This window comes from Rana temporaria, chromosome 9, assembly GCF_905171775.1.
Source record: "Rana temporaria chromosome 9, aRanTem1.1, whole genome shotgun sequence".
NCBI lineage: Eukaryota > Metazoa > Chordata > Amphibia > Anura > Ranidae > Rana > Rana temporaria.
This window is the reverse complement of record NC_053497.1, coordinates 30,236,823-30,252,276: the sequence shown is the minus strand read 5'-3', so window position 1 is coordinate 30,252,276 and position 15,454 is coordinate 30,236,823. Positions and strand designations below refer to the sequence as shown.

General features: G+C 48.1%; 1 protein-coding gene across 1 annotated transcript in view; it reads right to left on the bottom strand.

Moving 5' to 3' along the window:
* CENPA (centromere protein A) overlaps positions 1–7,914 on the bottom strand; it is a 28,371-nt gene extending 20,457 nt beyond the window's left edge. Inside the window, exons 1-2 of the mRNA XM_040323050.1 lie at positions 7,786–7,914; positions 5,367–5,458 (exon numbers count right to left, since the gene is read on the bottom strand). The gene's annotated coding sequence lies outside the window, so the exon portion shown is untranslated. The remainder of the gene's footprint in view (positions 1–5,366; positions 5,459–7,785) is intronic.
* Between the last annotated feature and the right edge of the window lie 7,540 nt (positions 7,915–15,454).

Here is a 15,454-nt window from a genome sequence, read left to right as displayed (position 1 = left end):
GAATTTTGACATTTTTTTTATTCTTTTTTTTTTTTTACAAATAATGGCAAAGATCTGCGATTTTTATCGGGACTGCGATTATCTGGCGGACACTTGACACATTTTTGGGACCATTCACATTTATACAGCCAACAGGGCTATAAATATGCACTGATTACTGTATAAATGTGACTGGCAGGGAAGGGGTTAACACTAGGGGGCGAGGAAGGGGTTAAATGTGTTCCCTACTAGTGATTCTAACTGTGGGGGGAGGGGACTGATCTGTGTCCCTATGTACAAGGGACACACCATCGGTCTCCTCTCTCCCTGACAGGACGTGGATCTCTGTTTACACACAGAGATCCACGTCCCTGGCTCTGTCACTGCCGATCGCGGGTACCCGGCAGACATCGCAGCCGCCAGGCACGCGCATCGGCATCTCAGTCTCGCGCACGGCCCCCAGTGGTCGGAGGACCCGAGGCCGCAAAAAACGGCCTCCCGGATCTATAGAGCCACTTTGTGCCCGTCTTTTTACCATGGCCCGGGTCTCATGAAGTTAAGCACTCCTCACCCCATTACATGCCACATTTGGCATGTAATTTTTTTTGCGGGGGGGGGGGGGGGGGGGGAGTGAGGGCTTCGGTAGGAGTGGGACTTCCTGTCCTATTTCCACCTACGGGCCGCCTAGGCGACTCCTCCTCTAGCCTTAGGTAGCCCCTCCCTCTATAAGCGATCTCCTGGGACATGCGACAGGTCCCAGGAGATTGCCTGTCCACTCCTAGAGCGACTTTCTGTGAATGATTCGGCTGTGTGGTGGCGGGAGCCACACAAAATGTAACAAGTGATTGGACTGCTGAGCAGAAGGACCCCTATAACGAGGGGGGTTCAGAACTTCCTTGTTCACATGGAGTACTTCAGCATACACCTGTGCCCGTGTGAGGGCTGTACTGCCTGCAGGAGTCCCATGCATCCCCGTGCAGGCAGTCCTATTCATGTCAATTGGGATGCAATGGCTGCATGGACAGACTATGCACCGAATTTGACATCCCTCGCCCATGTATGCCCTAAAGTACACTCATGTGAATGAGGCCTAACATAGTATAAAAGGTAGACGTAACCTTTAAATTGAGAAAAGGTTGCCAGCAACAAGTTATAGATTTACCAGTGATGGTTTGATTTGCTCAACAGATTTGTATGCTTGTAAGCTAAACAAAGGCAGCTGTTTGCCACAATGTTACCTACAGTAAAAGAAACTGGTGCTGACAAACAATACAACAAAAATTGGTGGTAGAAAAAAAAAAACCCAAACACACACAATATACAAACATTCGGGGCAGTGATCGGTATTCCTGTTTGTTTCCCCCCTTTTAAAATCTGAATACAACAGTGACACCTGCTGGCGGAATGGCGTCACAACACTTTAATACAGTCATATTGTACACTGTAGTACCCCTCATCATTGTTATGCTATGGGGGCACTCATGCATGCTCACTCCTGAGCCATAGACACACAGAGCACAGTGTCGTTCCCCTGCACCCCCCCCCCCCCGACAATTGACAGAGGAGGGACAATGCCTCCCACTGCTGTGTCTAAGCAAACAAGGAAGGAGAGAACAGACAGACGCTGCTCTCGTGCATTGGGATCACTGGATTGAGATTGGCTCAGGTGACTATAAAGGGGGAAAGCTGCATACAAGTTGTTTTTTTACCTTAACCACTTAAGACCCGGACCTTTAGGCAGCTAAAGGACCCGGCCAGTTTTTGCGATTCGGCACTGCGTTGATTTAACCGACAATTGCGCGGTCGTGTGACGTGGCTCCCAAACAAAATTGGCGTATTTTTTTCCCCACAAATAGAGCTTTCTTTTGGTGGTATTTGATCACATCTACGGTTTTTATTTTTTGCGCTATAAACAAAAATAGAGCAACAATTTTGAAAAAAATGGAATATTTTTTACTTTTTGCTATAATACATATCCCCAAAAAGGTATAAAAAATAATGTTTTCCCTCAGTTTAGGCCGATATGTATTCTTCTACCTCTTTTTGGTAAAGAAAAAAAAAAAAAAAAATCGCAATAAGCGTTTATCGGTTGGTGTGCGCAAAATTTATAGCGTTTACAAAATCGGGGATAGTTTTATTGCATTTTTATTAATCTTTACTACTAATGGTGGCGATCAGTGATTTTTTTCGCGACCGCGACATTATGGCGGACACGTAGGACAATTTTGACACATTTTTGGGACCATTGTCATTTTCACAGCAAAAAAAAAAATGCATAAAAAAAATGCAAAGTTTACTGTGAAAATGACAATTGCAGTTTGGGAGTTAACCACAAGGGGGCGCTGATGGGGTTATGTGTGATCTCATGTCTGTTTCTAACTGTAGGGGAGTGTGGCTGTAGGTGTGACGTCATCGATTGCGATTCCCTATATTAGGGAACACACAATCGATGACGGCGCCACAGTGAAGAACGGGGAAGCTGTGTTTACACACAGCTCTCCCCGTTCTTCAGCTCCGGGGACCGATTGTGGGACCCCAGCGGCGATCGGGTCCGCAAGTCCCGCGGCCACGGAGCTTCGGACCTGGTCGCGTGCACGCAACCCCCACGGCTGGGCTTAAAGGGCAACGTACATATACGTTGATGTGCCCAGCCGTGCCATTCTGCTGACGTAAATCGGCGTGAAGGGGTCCTTAAGTGGTTGTAAACCTGGTTACTTCACCTGTACCTACTGGCAAGTCTATAATAAGGCTTACCTGTAGGTACTGTAAATATCTCCTAAACATGCAACGATTTAGGATATATTATTTACCATATACGCTTGCGCCGACGTCATCGGCGTGTGCGCACTGAAGAAAGGGCATGATTGTGCAGTTTCTAAAGGGCCTGTGCCGAGACTGGCGGCTCCCGTGTGCACACGCGGGAGTGACATCATCGCGTCTCCGGCCAATCGGAGCACAGGAGCCGGCAAACCCATAATTAACCCTGGGAGACATGTCGCCGGTCACATCGGTGTGCGAGGAGTGGACCGCTGCAACAGCTTTGATCGAAGGTGAGTATTTCATAATGAGCCAGTATATGATGCATACTAGCTTATCATGCCTTTGTCTTGCAGGTTTATTTTTTTATTTCATTTTTTTTACACAACCACTTTAAAAAAGGTATAAAATGAATTAGAGTAAAAAAAAAAACTTTCTGCTTCTAGAACTCCTTTAATATTTCAAACATTTGTTTCAATAATTTCTTATTACATACTTTACAATCCCCCCCCCCCTCCCCCTACATGTGCGGTCTGTACCGGATCTGAAGTGACAGGATCCTGGAAACCAACCCCCCAAAAGGCAGCTCTGCAGCAACCAATCACTTGTGAGGCATTCATTGTAAGCCTCCAGTAGGAATGTACCGATACTGAGTATTTTCACGACACCTAAAAAACGATACTTTGGGGTGTGATATACGCACATGAATAGGCGCAAATTGCACTGCAAAGAATCGCATGCAGTTTGAACAGGAATGCTGTGCAAATCAAATGCCGTTTTCTGCACCGCTCCTGTGCAAGCCCAGGCTGCAATCACTATGAAAAGCCTGGGTTCATCCAGGAGCAGTGCAGGGAACCTCATGCGATTCAGAAAGAAAATGGCACTGCATTCCTTTTCAAATTACATGCGATTCTTTGCAGTGCGATTTGAACCTATTCATTTTGTATGCATGCAAATTGCCCTGCAAAGTATCAAAACTCGTACTTTCCAATAAAAAAGGGTATAAGTGCTTCCCTACCCTCCAGCCATAGACCATGTTGTCTGAAGTGGGATAAGAAGCACAAGAACTCGTCAGCTCCTTGGCTTATTATTATGATTTATATAGCGCCAACATTTTGCACAGAGCTTTACAACATGAGGGCACACAGTACAGTTACAATACAATTCAATACAATACAGGAGGAATCGGAGGGCCCTGCTCGTTAGCGCTTACAATCTAGTGCTGGACTGTTTGTCACAGCCCTTAAAACGCAGTTCCGCCTGGGTGAATTTTTTTTTTAAATCAGCAGCTACAAATACTGCAGCTGCTGACATATTATAAAAAAAAAACACTGATCGCCGCCATTACCAATAAAAATGCTATAAAACGATGCCCTATTTTGTAAGACGCTATAACTTTTGCGCAAACCAAGATAAGCTTATTGCGATTTTTATTACCAAAAATATGTATAAGAATACATATCTGTCTAAATTGAGAAAAAAATTGCTTTAAAAAAAAAAAAAAAAAGTGTGCGGATATTTATTATAGCAAAAAGTACAAAAAATGGTGTTTCTTTCAAAATTGTTGCTCTATTTCTTTTTAAAGCGCAAAAAATAAAAACTGCAGAGATGATCAAATACCACAAAAGAAAGCGATTTGTGGGGGGAAAAAAAAATGTAATTATGTTTGGGAGCCACGTCGAACGACCACGCAATTGTCACTTAAAGCGACGCAGTGCCGAATCGTAAACATTTAAACAAACTTGCCGGTTATCAGCATTCCTTTCCTCACACGCTGTCACAGCGTGAGGAAAGGAGAGTCGATAACTGGCACATCTGACAGGACACATTTACATTGATAAACAGGGAAGACCCATCAGTATCCATCAGTGCAGCCTCATCAGTCAGGTTAGGGCTAGGGTTAGGCTGCTTTCACATTGGGCAGCGGAGGTGCGGTGACGGTATAGCCGCGCTATTTTTAGCGCCGCTTTACCGCGATATTTGGGCGCTAGCGGTGAGGTTTTAACCCCCGCACGCCTCAATGTGAAAGGGGTCTAAGGGTTAGGGTTTCCCATTGAAGAATATGGCTAGGACTCAGGAATTGGAACAGGGACCTCCCCCAAAGTTCAGAAGGCAGGTTCCTAGAGGTCAAATGTCACAGGGCGTGGCTGACCCACCCCCACCAAAGTGTACCACCTACCCCCAACTAAGTCAGGGAATGAACAAGTCGGAGAAAGAGTCTTGCACGCGCGAAGCAGAAACAATTTTTTTAAATTTGTTTAGCAAAAAATAAAAACTGCAGAGGTGATAAAAAAAAAAAAAAAACATCAAAGGTAAGCTCTATTTGTGGGAACAAAATGATAAAAATGCTGTTTGGGTACAGTGTAACATGACCGCGCAATTGTCATTTAAACAGCAACAGCGCAGAAATCTGAAAATTGGCTTGGGCAGGAAGGGGGGTAAGTGCCTGGTATTGAGGTGGTTAAATACAACTAAAAGAAAGCGCCATCTGTCTTTAAAAAAAAAAAATAAGAAAATGTTATTTTGGGTACAGCATTGCATGACTGAGTACTTGTGCCAGCTGGAAGCTGGCATGGGCAGGAAAGGAAGTAAAAGTGTCCGGTACTGAAGTGGTCAATGGCCACACTTACCTATGCTTGAGACATTTCTCCATTGCTTGGATCCAACATTTACAGCAGTCAGATCACCTTACGTTAAGATTCCTCTGCATGTAAAATTACACCTATGAGATTAAAGAAAATAAAAGTCAATAAGAGGTAATCCCAGCGTGGTGCAGGAGGGAAGGAGGTCAGCAATGGGATCCACAACGTTGTACAATAATAATCAGGTTTATTATGATAAATTAATAGACTGCTGGAACGAGGAGAGAACCTGCACACAGGACAATGGAAGTCGCATGGTATGACCTGCGATTTAGTGCTGGATACCAATAGTACAGCCCAGGGGCCCAACCTGTGGCCCTCCGACCTCAGCAGTCTGCAGAGGGTACATTGATTAGGGTGGTGGAATGATCTCTACCCTCAGGTAACATGTTTCCAGATTCCCTTCGTCTTCTGCAGCATATCCCCAGCCAAACGTACCCCGTCCTCACTCTCCGACCCTCATTTCCTATATTAGGTCTGCACTGTTCTCCCCACACAGGATACAAGAATTACAGTATATATCCCCCGACCGATACGCACTTCCCCAACTCTGCCACTGGGGGGAGCTGCAGAGCCACTTCACTGATCATGTAACAGTGTTCAGACAATACAATTGGCTGATAGACCCCAGCGCCATCACATGGTCCCCCATACCTGGAAGTACCAGACATTGTCACCAGCTGTGACCGAGGCAGAAGTGACTAAAAGTGGCTCAAGAGAAGACAGTCACTCTGCCCGGCACCCAGCATTGTCTACACCGCGCATCCTCTAATCCCCCCCCCCATACACCACACATCCTCTATGATCCCCCATACACCACGCATCCTCTATAATCTCCCCCCATACACCGCGCATCCTCTATAATCTCCCCCCATACACCACGCATCCTCTATAATCTCCCCCATACACCGCGCATCCTCCAATTCCCCCCCCCCCCCATACACCGCGCATCCTCTATAATCTCCCCCCATACACCGCGCATCCTCTATAATCTCCCCCCATACACCGCGCATCCTCTATAATCTCCCCCCATACACCGCGCATCCTCCAATTCCCCCCCCCCCCCATACACCACACATCCTCTATGATCCCCCATACACCACGCATCCTCTATAATCTCCCCCCATACACCGCGCATCCTCTATAATCTCCCCCCATACACCGCGCATCCTCTATAATCTCCCCCCATACACCGCGCATCCTCTATAATCTCCCCCCATACACCGCGCATCCTCCAATCCCCCCCCCCCATACACCACACATCCTCTATGATCCCCCATACACCACGCATCCTCTATAATCTCCCCCACCCATATTCAATAATCCCCAATACACTCCCCCCCCCCCCCCCATCTTCAATAGTCCCCCCCCCCATACACCACGCATCCTCTACCACCCCCCCCCCCCTCCTCCCATATTCAATAATCCCCAATACACTCCCCCCCCCCCCATCTTCAATAGTCCCATACACACCACATCTTCTATAAACCCCCCCCCCCCATACACCACGCATCCTCTACCCCCGCTCATATTCAATAATCCCCAATCCCCCCCCCCCCATCTTCAATAGTTCTATAATCCCCCCCCCCATGTTCTATAATCCCCCCCCATACCCTCTATAAACCCCCCCATACATCTCCCACAATCCCCCCATACATCTCTATTCCCCCCCCACATCCTCTATAATCCCCCGCCATACACTGCACATTATAATCCCCCCCCCCCACATCCTCTATAATCCCCCCCCATACCTTCCACAATCCCGCCACATCTTCTATAATTCCCCCCCCCCCCATCTTCTATACTCCCCCCCCCCACATCTTCCATACTCCCCCCACATCTTCTATACTCCCCCCCCCACATCTTCTATAATTCCATGCCATACATCTTCTATACTCCCCACCATACTCCCCCATCTAAAATCCCCCCCCTTCTATAATCTCCCCCATACTCCCCACCACATCTTCTATAATCCCCCCGTCATACCCCCCCCCCCCCATCTTCTACCCCCCCCCCCCCCCATACACCCCTGCATCTTCTATAATCTTCCCCATACTCCCCCCACATCTCCTATAATCCCCCCGCCATACACCCCACATCTTCTATACACCTCCATCTTCTAGAATCCCCCCCATACCTTCTATAATCCCCCTATACACCCCCCACATCTTCTATAATCTCCCCACCCTCTATAACCCCCCCAATTCTATATAATCCCTCCCCCTATATATTTTACAATCCCCCCCCATACACCCCACATCTTCTGCAACCCCCCCCCCCCCCATCTTCAAAAATCCCCCCCCCATCCTCTATAATCCCCCCATCTTCTATATCTCCCCCATACACCCCCAACATCCTCTATAATCCTCCCCTCCCCCCATAACACACTTAGTATTCTCTCACGCACCGTGCAGGGCCGGGCTCTGTGCTCGTAAACCCGCCCGGTGCTCCCCGTCCTCCAGCCCGGTACACGCCGCTCCTCCTGTCAGCTACTTTCTTTCAGATCTCCCGCACAGCCAGATCGCCCCACCCCCTCCGACATATTTGAGTGTAAACATCCGCCTCGTGCGAGACTTTGCCCAATCACCATGAGGGGGGCGCGGCTAATGGCTAGTTTTTTTTTTTTCTCCTCCAAATAACTTAATTGAGATAGGACAGTGTGACAGAACTCGGATGTCTGTAAATTGACAGTGGATGTCAGTTGTGTGATCGGATTACCAATACAAGGAGCCCCATAGAATATCACCAATATAAGGGGTTCAATAGAGACCTCCATTATAAGGGGCCCCATACTGACCTCCATTATAAGGGACCCCATAGAGACCACCAATATAAGGGGCCCAATAGAGAGCTCCATTATAAGGGGTCCCATACTGACCAGCAATATATGGGCCCCACACTGACCACCAATATAAGGGGCCCTATAATAACCACCAATACAAGGAGTCCCATAGAGACCACGAATATAAGACCTCCATTATAAGGGGTCCCTTACTGACCAAAAATATAAGGGGCCCCATACTGACCAGCAATATAAGGGACCCCATAGAGAACACCTATATAATGGGACCCATACTGACCACCAATACAAGGGGCCCAATAGAGACCACCAATATAAGGGGTCCAATAGAGACCTCCATTATAAGGGGTCCCATACTGACCAGCAATATAAGGGGCCCCATACTGACCAGCAATATAAGGGGCCCCATACTGACCAGCAATATAAGGGACCACATACTGACCTTCAATATAAGGGACCCCATACTGACCTTCAATATAAGGGACCCCATACTGACCAGCAATACAAGGAGCCCCATAGATACCACCAATAGGAGGGGCCCAATACTGACCTCCAATATAAGGGAACCCAATACTGACAACTAATATAAGGAGCCCCATACTGACCACCAATACAAGGAGCCCCATACTGACCACCAATATAAGGGGCCCCATACTGACCAGCAATATAAGGGTCCCCAATACTGACAACTAATATAAGGGGGCCCATACTGACCACCAATACAAGGAATCCCATAGATACCACCAATATAAGGGACTCCATACTGACCAGCAATATAAGGGGCCCCATAATGACCAGCAATATATGGGCCCCACACTGACCAGCAATATAAGGGGCCCCATAATGACCACCAATACAAGGAGCCCCATAGAGACCACGAATATAAGACCTCCATTATAAGGGGTCCCTTACTGACCAAAAATATAAGGGGCCCCATAGTGACCAGCAATATAAGGGATCCTATAGAGATCACCTATATAATGGGACCCATACTGACCACCAATACAAGGGGCCCAATAGAGACCACCAATATAAGGGGCCCAATAGAGACCACCAATATAAGGGTCCCATACTGACCTCCAATATAAGGGTCCCCAGTACTGACCACCAATATAAGGGGCCCCATACTGATCTTCAATATAAGGGGCCCCATACCAGTGTTGCCAACTGTCCGTATTTTTACAGACAGTTCGTAAAAACTGGCACTTTTTCCCCCCGTTTGTAAATGTCAGTAGTTGCGGGAATGTGCCAGTAAAAATAGCCGAGATCGGTTTGGCTTGGAACTGTGCATGGAGATTGGAGGCAGGGGGTGATGGTGGCTGCGGTGGCACCGCAGAGGGGGATGGAGGCAGGGGGGCAATGGAGGCAGGGGGAGATTGGAGGCAGGGGGAGATTGGAGGCACCGCAGAGGGGGATGGTGGCACCACAGAGGGTGGGGGATGGAGACAGGGGTTGTTGGTGGCACCGCAGAGGGGGATGGAGGCAGGGGACGATGGAGGCAGGGGGTGATTGGAGTCAAGGGGCCTGAGGGGGATTGTGGCATGGCAGGGGGAGATTGGAGGCAGGGGGAGATTGTGGCACGGCAGGGGGAGATTGGAGGCAGGGGGAGATTGTGGCACAGCAGGGGGAGATTAGAGGCAGGGGGAGATTGTGGCACGGCAGGGGGAGATTGGAGGCAGGGGGAGATTGGAGGCAGGGGGAGATTGTGGCACAGCAGGGGGAGATTAGAGGCAGGGGGAGATTGTGGCACGGCAGGGGGAGATTGGAGGCAGGGGGAGATTGGAGGCAGGGGGAGATTGTGGCACGGCAGGGGGAGATTGAAGGCAGGGGGAGATTGGAGGCAGGGGGAGATTGGAGGCAGGGGGAGATTGGAGGCAAGAGGAGATTGTGGCACGGCAGGGGGAGATTGAAGGCAGGGGGAGATTGGAGGCAGGGGGAGATTGGAGGCAGGGGGAGATTGGAGGCAGGGGGAGATTGTGGCACGGCAGGGGGAGATTGGAGGCATGGGGAGATTGGAGGCAGGGGGAGATTGGAGGCATGGGGAGATTGGAGGCAGGGGGAGATTGGAGGCAGGGGGAGATTGGAGGCAGGGGGAGATTGGAGGCAGGGGGTGTTGGGGTGGCAGAGGGTGATGTGACTAAATAATTTGCCCTTATATCGAAAATAACAAAAATGTTTTTTTATCTTAATAACTACCTTGGAGAACCTTGCCTATGGAGGTTTTTAAGAACTGTAGATTGGCGCGATTCCACAAACATGCCCAATTCTAAAGCGTGCCGTTAGGTATCTATTTACTCGGCATAACATCATCTTTTATTACTCCAAAAAAATGGGTTATATATTGTGTTTTTTTGCATTAGAATTCATTAAAGTGTGTTGTTTCCAAACATAAAAAAAAATGCAATTTCCGCCATTTTATTCTCTAGGGTCTCTGCTAAAGAAATACATAATGTTTGCGGGTTCTGGGTCATTTTCTAATAAAATTATGATTATTACATGTAGCAGAGAAATATCAGAATTGGCCTGGGTGGAAAGTGGTTAATGATGTGTGAATTTATAGCACAATGGTGAACTCATTCAATCTGACCTTTTCCATCGATCGTCTCATAAGACATTTTTCTTAATAAAACAACTTTTTCAGTAACTTTTCTATAAAGTGTTACAAAATTGGCCACCGCTGTAGGTGTGCTCAGCCTATTGCATTAGAGTGTACCCCCCAAAGCTTAGACACACATTGGGCCGGATTCAAGTAGATTTGCGCATTTATTACGGAGGCGCAGGGCAACGATTTTGCCCTGCGCCCCCGCAATTTTTTTGCGCTGCCCTCGATTCACGGAGCAGAAGCTCCGTAAATTGCGCGGGCGCACCGGCAAAATGCCCGGCGCAAGAGCGCGCAATTTAAATGATCCCGTAGGGGGCGGGATTCATTTAAATTTGGCGCGTTCCTGCGCCGATCGTAGAGCGCATGCTCCGTCGGGAAACTTTCCCGGCGTGCATTGCGGCAAATGACGTCGCAAGGACGTCATTTGCTTCAAAGTGAACGTGAATGGCGTCCAGCGCCATTCACGATTCACTTACGGAAACTACGTAAAATTCTAATTTGCGACGCGGGAACGACGGGTATACGTAACATGGGCTACGTAGCAGGGGCAGCCTTGCGCGAAAACCGCCGTACGTAAACAACGTAAATTGCGTACGCAGGGCTCGCGCAACGTTGTGAATCGGTGTTAGTATGCAATTTGCATACTATACGCTGAGCACAATGGGAACGCCACCTAGCGGCCATCGCAAGAATGCAGCCTAAGATATGCGGGCATAAGAGCCTTATGCCGCGCAGATCTTAGGCTGCAGTCGGCGTAACGAGGTTCCTGAATCAGGAGCATTCGTAACGCCGGGGCAAGTAAGCAATTGCGCTGTGTAACCTATGGTTACACAGGCGCAATTGCTTCTTGAATCCACCCCATTGCTTTCTCTGCAGCCTCAGTGAATGAATGGGAAGTGCTCTGTGCTGAGCGGCTTCCTGTTCATTCACAAACTGAAAAATAGTAAACACAGTTTACTATGCTTCAGTTAGGAATGAACACAGTGAGAGAGTGTGTTCATTTAGAAAAGGAATAGGACAGTAAATGACATATTCACTCGCCCCGTCCCCATGTTCTCCATCCCGCAGCATCCGGGGGGGGGGGGGGAGGAATAAAGCCAGCAGCACTAAAGGGCAGGGGGTCAACACAAGGGAAGCCTGGGCAGTAGGGGGGAATCAGCACTGCATGTAGTGATTAGGGTGTGCCCAGGCACACCAACATGCGCACGCCTTTGGACGCCGCTCTTTAAATGAATACAATAAATAATTTCAATCCAGATCAGCGTTTATTTATTTATTTTATTTCTGCTTGAAATGTCATGTTTGCATAGAAAAAAAAGCAAGTCAAGGTTTAACCCCTAAGCTTTTATTAGACTACAATAGATCAAAGATTCCATTAAGTAACACAGTATGTTCAGCATTTATTTCTCTCATCATCATTGGATCTGTATTATTCATTGCATACAGTTTTAAATTCTGATATGTGCAAAAATATGTGATTGGCTGCTTTAGGTTGCACAGACATGTTTCTTTCAGACCCTCGCTTGACAGTCAGGGGTATGTTTATAGATCTTTTGTCGAGCTACTCTGTAAAAGTGTATGCACATTTGTTCTGCGTGAAAAACTGAATGCTACTAGGCTATTTTCTCTCCAGGTCGAACAATATTCTTCATGACTGAATCAGGGAAATACTGTATTATGGCCACTAGATGGAGCTGACAGTCATAGTAAATAAGTACCGTATATACTGGAGTATAAGTCGAGTTTTTCAGACCTTTTTTTAGGGATGAAAATACAGCCCCTGGCTTATACTTGATTCTGTGTAGCTGAAGGGCTGCAAGCGTCTATTGTTTTAAAGTCGCGGCTTCCCCCTGGTCCCTTCCGTGATAAGCGTTTCCCAGCAGACACTGGGGCAGATCCACAGACAGAGTACGCCGGCGTATCTACTGATACTCCGGCGTACTTTCAAATTTCCCACGTCGTATCTTTGGTTTGAATCCTCAAACCAAGATACGACAGCATCTGGGTTAGATCCGACAGGCGTGTGGCTTTGTACGCCTTCGGATCTTAGATGCAATACTTCGGCGCCCGCTGGGTAGAGTTCTCGTCATTTTCCGCGTCAGGTATGCAAATTAGCTATTTCCGACGATCCACGAACGTACGCACGGCCGTCGCATTCTCTTACGTCATCTCTAGTCGGCTTTTTCCGGCGTATAGTTAAAGCTGGTGTTTTGCGGCGTATAGTTAGACTTGCCATGTTAAGTATGGCCGTCGTTCCCACGTTTCATTTGAATTTTTTATTTTTTTTGCGTAAGTCGTCCGTGAATCGGGATGGACGTAATTCACGTCTATGTTAAAAAAAATGACGTCCTTGCGACGTCATTTAGCGCAATGCACGGCGGGAAATTTGGGGACGGCGCATGCGCAGTTCATTCGGCGCGGGGACGCGCTTCATTTAAATGAAACACGCTCCCTAATCGCCGATTTGAATTACGCAGCCGTAACTTACGGCGCAAAATCTTTAAGGATTCGAACTAAAGCCAGGTAAGGTACGGCGGCATAGCGTATCTCTGATACGCTGCGCGGGTGCAGATCTCTGTGGATCTGCCCCACTGTGTTCAGTGTTCCACCAATCACGGATGTCTTTTCATCCTCGGACAAGAGAAAGTCTGTGATAGGCGGAACACCAAACACAGTGTCTGCTGGGAAACTGAGTCCGAGAATGAGAAGACGTCCGTGATAGGCTGCTGGAAAAAGCCTATCACGGAACGGGACCAGGAAGACGCTGCGACTTTTAAACAATGAATGAACGCCCACAGCCTGTAAAAATTTCAGGTACACGGACTCGGGCACAGGGAGGCTGCAATGGACACAGTGAGGTTGGGCATAGTGAGGTGCCAATTGGCACAGTGAGGTTTGGCACAGTGAGGTGCCAATGGGCAATGGGCATAGTGGCAATGGGCAGTGAGGTGGCAATGGGCACAGTGAGGTTGGGCACAGTGAGGTGGCAATGGGCACAGTGAGGTTGGGCACAGTGAGGTGCCAATGGGCACAGTGAGGTTTGGCACAGTGAGGTGCCAATGGGCATAGTGGCAATGGGCACAGTGAGGTGGCAATGGGCACAGTGAGGTGGCAATAGGCACAGTGAGGTTGGGCACAGTGGGGTGACAATGGGCACAGTGAGGTTGGGCACAGTGAGGTGCCAATGGCCACAGTGAGGTTGGGCACAGTGAGGTGACAATGGGCACAGTAAGGTTGGGCACAGTGAGGCGTGCAAAGGGGCATTGTTGACCCTCTTTTCCGCTTACAGTGGCTGCTGCATTCTCACCCTAGGCTTATACTCAAGTCAATACGTTTTCCCATTTTTTTGGGGTAAAATTAGGTACCTCGGCTTATACTCGGGTCGGCTTATACTCTAATATATACGGTATTTATTTTTTATCATCAACTCCATCCAGTGGCCATAATGTGGTATTTTCCTGATTCATTCTGTCCCCTATGAAAATTAACATTCAGCCTGGGAAGAAAATAGGCTAATAACATTCGATTTTACCCATATTCTCACAAAACGAGCGTGCATACAGTTCCGCAGGACAAATAGAAGTGTTCTTCAAAAAGTTTCCACACTTTTTTTACTCTATTAAATATAGAAATATAAGAGCGGAAACTTTTTGAAGACCCCCTCGTAGTACTGAAAATGCATTTATAAATACATTTTCCTGGCCAGTCCTCCCGTCAGCACATCATGGGTTAATCCCCTCCTCCGGTCCACCAGTACCACCTTCTTTTAGCTAATAAGTAGGGGGCCCCTCCTCCCAGTCCTTGTTCCTTTTTTTGGTCGGACGATCAGACCACCTAAGACTCTTCCAGACAATCAAGCTACGAATGAAGAGGAAGAAAGAAAACCCCCCTGCCGAACCATCCCCACCCAGGTTCAGCCTCTCCTCGGGTTGGAAGGTCCAGAAGTAATAAAGGTATGCCCCTTTATGACACTGGACGCTCAGGTGCATGAGCTGCGGGCGTTTTTAGCTTATAGGAAGCTTACTGTGATCATAGAGGCTGTGGTGTGTCTCCTGTCCTCTGCTAGGACATGCTGGCTCCTTCTCCTTACTCAGATCTGAGCTCCGTAGGAGCGCGCCGCCCTTCCTTCCTCCACTTTATGTTAGTCGGCGGTGACCTCACAGGGGGGGGCGGGGCCGGGGGCGTGCCCAAATCGGCTTTAAAAGACTCTCCAGGACAGGAGGCTCAGTGTGGTCTGCCACTGTCTGGGAAAGGAAGCACTAGGTAAGCCTCCAGCTGAGGAGGATTGTGTGAGATTGTGTCAGCGCTGCACTATGCTTTCATGTCCTCATTGTTCATTTTTGCTTTGAAGTAGCTGTAATTCTGCTGTGATCTCCACACTTCCTGGTTGCCTGTTTCCTTATGACCATGGTGCTGGGAGCTTTTCACGATGGTCTAAGCTGTCATTACTGTGTGTCTGAAACTCCTCGGAACCGGTCAGATTCATTTTAAAAACAAAACACTGCCCTGGATTTGTTTGTTTTTGTTCTGTGATTCTTCCCGACTCACCTCTCACCCGGAACTTCATGTATGTACCTTTAAAACCGAAAGTGAGGCTAGAGGCACATTGTGTGATTGAGTTTGGTCTATTCTTGGTCATTTTTGGAGGGAGTCAGTTGACTGTTGTGTCTCTGT